The sequence below is a fragment of the Rhipicephalus microplus genome, chromosome 9 (genome assembly GCF_043290135.1).
Source record: "Rhipicephalus microplus isolate Deutch F79 chromosome 9, USDA_Rmic, whole genome shotgun sequence".
In the NCBI taxonomy this organism is placed as follows: domain Eukaryota; kingdom Metazoa; phylum Arthropoda; class Arachnida; order Ixodida; family Ixodidae; genus Rhipicephalus; species Rhipicephalus microplus.
In genome coordinates, this window is record NC_134708.1 from 17,491,316 (window position 1) to 17,496,653 (window position 5,338).

The 5,338-nt window shown below is 43.0% G+C and overlaps 1 pseudogene; it reads left to right on the top strand.

The window, feature by feature from the left end:
* Window positions 1-418: 418 nt before the first annotated feature.
* Window positions 419-2,002, top strand: LOC142771272 (zinc finger MYM-type protein 1-like; annotated as a pseudogene).
* The last annotated feature ends 3,336 nt before the right edge of the window (window positions 2,003-5,338 follow it).

The following is a 5,338-nucleotide window of genomic DNA, read 5'->3' on the forward strand; positions in this document are numbered from 1 at the left end:
AGAAACTGAATGGTGGAGCAGCGAATGCGAAGTACGTTCATCACTCGATACAAGACCAGATCCTCGAAATTCTCAGCCACATCACATTAACAAGTATAAAGGAAGAGATGAAAAGCTCCCAGTGCTTTGCACTTATCGTCGATGAAACGAAGGATCTAAGTAAGACGGAACAGTTGTCAGTGGTAGTAAGGTACTACCTCAATGGTGCTGTCTTTGAGAGGTTCCTTGGATTCCGCAACGCTGAGCAATTGGATGCTAAGTCGCTCCTGAGCTACGTCAAGGAAACGCTGAATCGCTGCGGCATTGATTCTCAACTGTGAATTGCTCAAACATACGATGGTGCAAGTGTCATGAGCGGTACGTCACGAGGCGTCCAGGCACAATTCAGGCAGGAAGTGCCACAGGCAGTGTACGTACACTGCATGAACCACCGTCTCAATCTTGTCATCGTGGATGTCTGCAAGGCGATAAAACCGGTGAGGGATTTTTTCTCTCTTTTGGAAAGCCTTTATGTATTCCTAAGTGGATCTGCAGTTCACTCCCTGTATGTAGATGATCAAAAAAGATTGTCTGCCCGTGACAGAGCTGCAGCGTCTCAGCGATACACGATGGGCCTGCCAGATAACGACTTGCACAGCTGCCATGAAAAGCTTTCCTGCCATTCTTGTATGCCTCAGCGAAGTCATCGCTACAAACAGCAGGCGGGCAACGGAAGCCGGGGGTCTGCTGGAGCAAATGAACTCCTCTTTTCTTTTCCATTTAAGGCTATTCACCAAGCTACTCAACCGCCTTAAGGTTTTTTCGGACATATTACAAAGTAAAGACTGCTACCTTATCCAGGCATGCCTCATGGTCCACACTGTCATTGACGAGTTATCCGAAATCAGAAATTCGCAGAGCGCGTTTGACACTGTGTGGGAGCAAACCTGCACTATTTCTGAGGAGAACGGGGTCCCCCAAAGGGAAAAGCAGAGAACGAAGCGCCTTCCGCTCCATTTAGAGCAGTTTGTATTAAGTGAAGGACGGCCCGTTGAAGAAAAGTCTCCAGATTCAAAAAAAACTTTTAGAGTCAAAGTTTTTCTGCCTGTTTTGGACCACCTCATTGTGGAACTGACTAGGGGATTTGCGGAAAATAATGACGTACTCTGCGCAGTCAGCGCCCTCCACCCTCAAAGTGAGAATTTTATGGACGTCTATTTGCTCAAGCCTTTCGCTGAGCACTATGCATGCGACATCAACAGCGTTGAAGTTGAATGCAAGTTGGTAATTAAACTTCTTCAGCGCATCGAAGCCGAAAGGGAGTGCAAGATAGAAACATTGCTGCAATTGGTCACCGTCTTGGAAGAGTATAAGTTAGCCTTTCACGAACTGCACAAGCTAAGTGTTATCGCCGTGACGATACCGGCATCATCATCTTCTTGCGAGCGCACATTTTCGTGCCTTCGAAGACTGAAGACTTATCTTCGCAGCAAAATGACTAACAACCGTCTGAGCGACCTAGCTGTGCTTGCGGTAGAACGGTCTCTAGCCAATAAGACAGACCTTCAGCGTGTTGTTGACATGTTCGATGCTGCACACAATAATCGGCGTATACGTCTGCACTAGTATGCCGGTAAATGAAACTCTATAGTACCTTTGCGGCACTTTCATGGGAAAAATGTTCGGGCACGGAAACCCGCTTCGCCATCGAATAATTCCGGCCGTTTTTCCTCGCTTTCAAACAAACTGCAAAAGGTGCCCCGCTTGTCTGAGGCCACGTCGGTGCCCCGCTTGTGTGGTGAACAGTGCCTAGTAGGAGAGCTGACACGTTTGTGAAAACTGGTGTACTGTTTAGTCAGATGTGAAATGACTTACCTGCCTATGCGTGATCCAGTTTTACAAATCTATGCCCTTCATTTGTTTATTCTTTCGCTACATTGCTTCTTTTTTCTTTTCCCATTTCCAACGTTTAGCAACACCAGCAGGCGCAAGAACAGCCTTTTAACATTTTGTAATCTGGCGCATCATTACGAAACTTGGAATTGATATGAACATTACTTAGGGGTGTTAGTTATCTCTGATGCTCTGAAATGACTCTTTCGAAGCTATATTGTGGTCTAGTTAACACGTGTTATTTTGTTGCTGCTGGTTACCAAGCTTAATTTCTTTTATTTGGTACTGCATTTTGTATATCGGTTGTTTGACAAACTGTATCAATTTTCATTTTACTAGCAATACAACTGCCGTGTAAACATGCTAAATATTAAGTTGTATCCTACTGCGTTGCTCGAATATCTTACTTACACTGGTGTGTTTAGAACCTGGGCCTTTAGCCCAGCCAAACGGTTTCAGCCACCAACTAATTGGTGTCTTCTTGTGTTTTCGGAAGATTGTGGTGAAAGATTGTGGTATTTCGTAACTAAGCAGCACTTGCGTGCAGCAAATGAAGCAGTTGCAGGTGAACTAATAGATAGCTATCCTTGGCGAGATTTCAGTGAACTGCGCATAGCTGTAGATACAGCTACAGTGTACTAGACAGCAAAGACAGCGAAGCAGCATAGCGGCGTCAAACCGGTCGACGCTGATGACGTAGCTGACGTCGTGACACGCAGGCTTGACAAGTTCTAGGAGGCGTTGCTTCGGCTCGACTTCTCCCAGAGGCTTGGCTGGTTACCTCCGACTACATCACAGCTGCGCCCAACTTCTCAAGTTGCTATCGTTCTGGTCATATTATCAAGGAAGCTATAGATCAGCTGTTTTTCGCCCAGCTAATCCCATTCTAACCCGTATAAAACTAGCGCCTAGGTGATTTCTTTTGTAAAAGTGTAAGAGTTGATTTAGATCAAGAGAAAACCTTTCAGATAATATATTACGTTGAACTCACCTAAGCAGAGCAATACGCATGTTTATTGACGTGTTGAGCTACTGAACGAAGCGTAGGTGACATGTAACAGGACATATCGTAGACTTCCATCGAAAAAGTTGGGCGTTTCTAAAAGAAGAAAAGGGGAAGAGAGTAAGACAGTGAAAATACAACGCATAAGCTCCCCACTTGCTTGCCCCCCCGGAGGAACTCACTTTTCGTGGTTGCCCCCCCCCCCCCCCCCAGTAAAAACATCCTGGCGCCGCCCCGGCCCCGAACAATAGTTGCATGGAATAACTTGCCATCCCACATTGCCACTCAAGCAGATTTCACAACATTTCACAAACTTTTACTCAACATTTCCGACTAGATATCCACCACGCCTACTCTCGTTAAGCTTCTTCATGTGTACATCAGTGTTTAATTTTCTTGTTATCATGTGTTAATGTTTTTAACGACCATTGTACATGCTTCATTTGTATTATTATGTGTTAATTGCGAACTTTTGTATCTTAATATCACGCCATCGTTTTAGTTTTTGTCCTTGTATACTGTATTTGTTAGTGCCCTTAATTTATGTTTCCAGTATTCAATATTCTATCTCTACTTATTTTTCTTTTTTTTCATAGTATCTGATTTTGGTAGTTGTTCTTGCTTTTTTGTATTTAGCTCGCTTTCATTATTTTGTATAATATTGTTTTTAGATTGTATAAGCGTACAAAGATTTGTTTCATGCGTTCGTTCCCCTATGTAATACCCCTTCGGGGGCCTTTAGGGGTATTATTAAATAAAAATAAATAAACAACTTGAAGAGCACTATTGCCTATCTCGAAGCACTGCTCTCTTCCGAGGTTGTTGTACATTACTTTCGTTTTCTGCAGATTAATTCTAAGACCCACATTTCTGCTCTCCTTGTCTAATTATTTAATCATGAGTTGGAATTAGTCCCCTGAGTTACTCAGCAATGAAATGTCATCGGCGAAGCGCAGGTTACGAAGGTATTCTCTATTAACTCTTATCCCTAACTGTTCCCATTCTAGGCCTCTGAAAACCTCCTGTAAGCACGCGGTAAATAGCATTAGGGAGATTGTATCCCCCTGCCTTACATCCTTCTTGATTGGTATTCTGTTGCTTTTTTTATGAAGCATTATGGTAGCAGTTGATCCCCTGTAGATTACTTCCAGAATGTTTATATACACTTCATCGACGCCCTGATTTCGCTGTGTCTGCATGACGGCTAATATTTCTACTGAATAGAACGCCTTCTCGTAATCTATGAAGGGTATGAATAGTGGTTGGTTATATTCTGAGCATTTCTCTATTATTTTATTGATAGTATGAATGTGGTCGATTGTTGAGTAGCCTGTTCGAAATCCTGCTTGTTCCTTTGGTTGATCGAATTCTAATGTTTTATTAACTCTGTTAGCAAGTACCTTTGTAAATAGCTTGTATACTACAGAGAGCAAACTGATCGGCCTGTAATTCATCAAGTCCTTGTCATCTCCTTTCTTATGTATTAAGATGATGTTAGCGTTCTTCCAAGACTCCAATACTCTTCCCTTCAGGAGACACCTCGTAAATAGGGTGGCTAGTTTTTCTAACACAATTTGTTCTCCATCTTTCAGCAGATCTGATGTTACCTGATCCTCACCAGCAGCTTTGCCTCTTTGCATGCTCTCCAAAGCTTTTCTGCCTCCTTCTATCATTACTGGTGGGGTGTCATCTGGGTTACTGCAAGTTCTTATAGTATTAAGGTCGTGGTTGTCCAGGCTACTGTACAGATGTCTGTAAAACTCCTCGGTTATTTTAACTATCCTATCCATATTGGTAGTTATTTTGCCTTTTTGTCCCTTAGTGTATATATCCAATTTTTCCCTATTCCAAGTTTCCTCTTCACTGTTTTGACGCTTCCACCATTTTTCAGAGCATGTTCAATTCCCTCCATGTTATACCTTCTTACATCGAATACCTCACGCCTATTAATCAACTTCGAAAGTTCTGCCAGTTCTATTTTTTCTGCAGTACTTGAGACTTTCATGCTTTAACGCTCTTTAATGAGGTTATTCGTCTCCTGGGACATCTTGGCAGTGTCCTGTCTAAGTACCGTACCTACAACTTCCACTGCACACTCCATAATGATACTCGTCAGATTATTGTTCATTGCGTCAACGCTAAGGCTGGTTTCCTCGATAAGAGCTGAGCACCTGTTCTGAAAGGAGACTCTCAATTCCTCTACTTTCCCTCACAGTGCTAGCTAATTGATTGGCTTCTTGCGCAACAGTTTCTGTCGTTCCTTTTTCAAGTCTAGGTGAATTGGAAACCGTACCATTCTATGGTCACTGCATCGTACCTTGCCAACCACTTCCACATCCTGCACGATGCCTGGGTGTGCACTCATTATAAAGTCTATTTCGTTCTTATTTTCGCCATTAGGGCTCCTCCATGTCCACTTTCGGTTTCCTCGTTTACGGTAGAAGGTATTCAAAATCCGTAAAT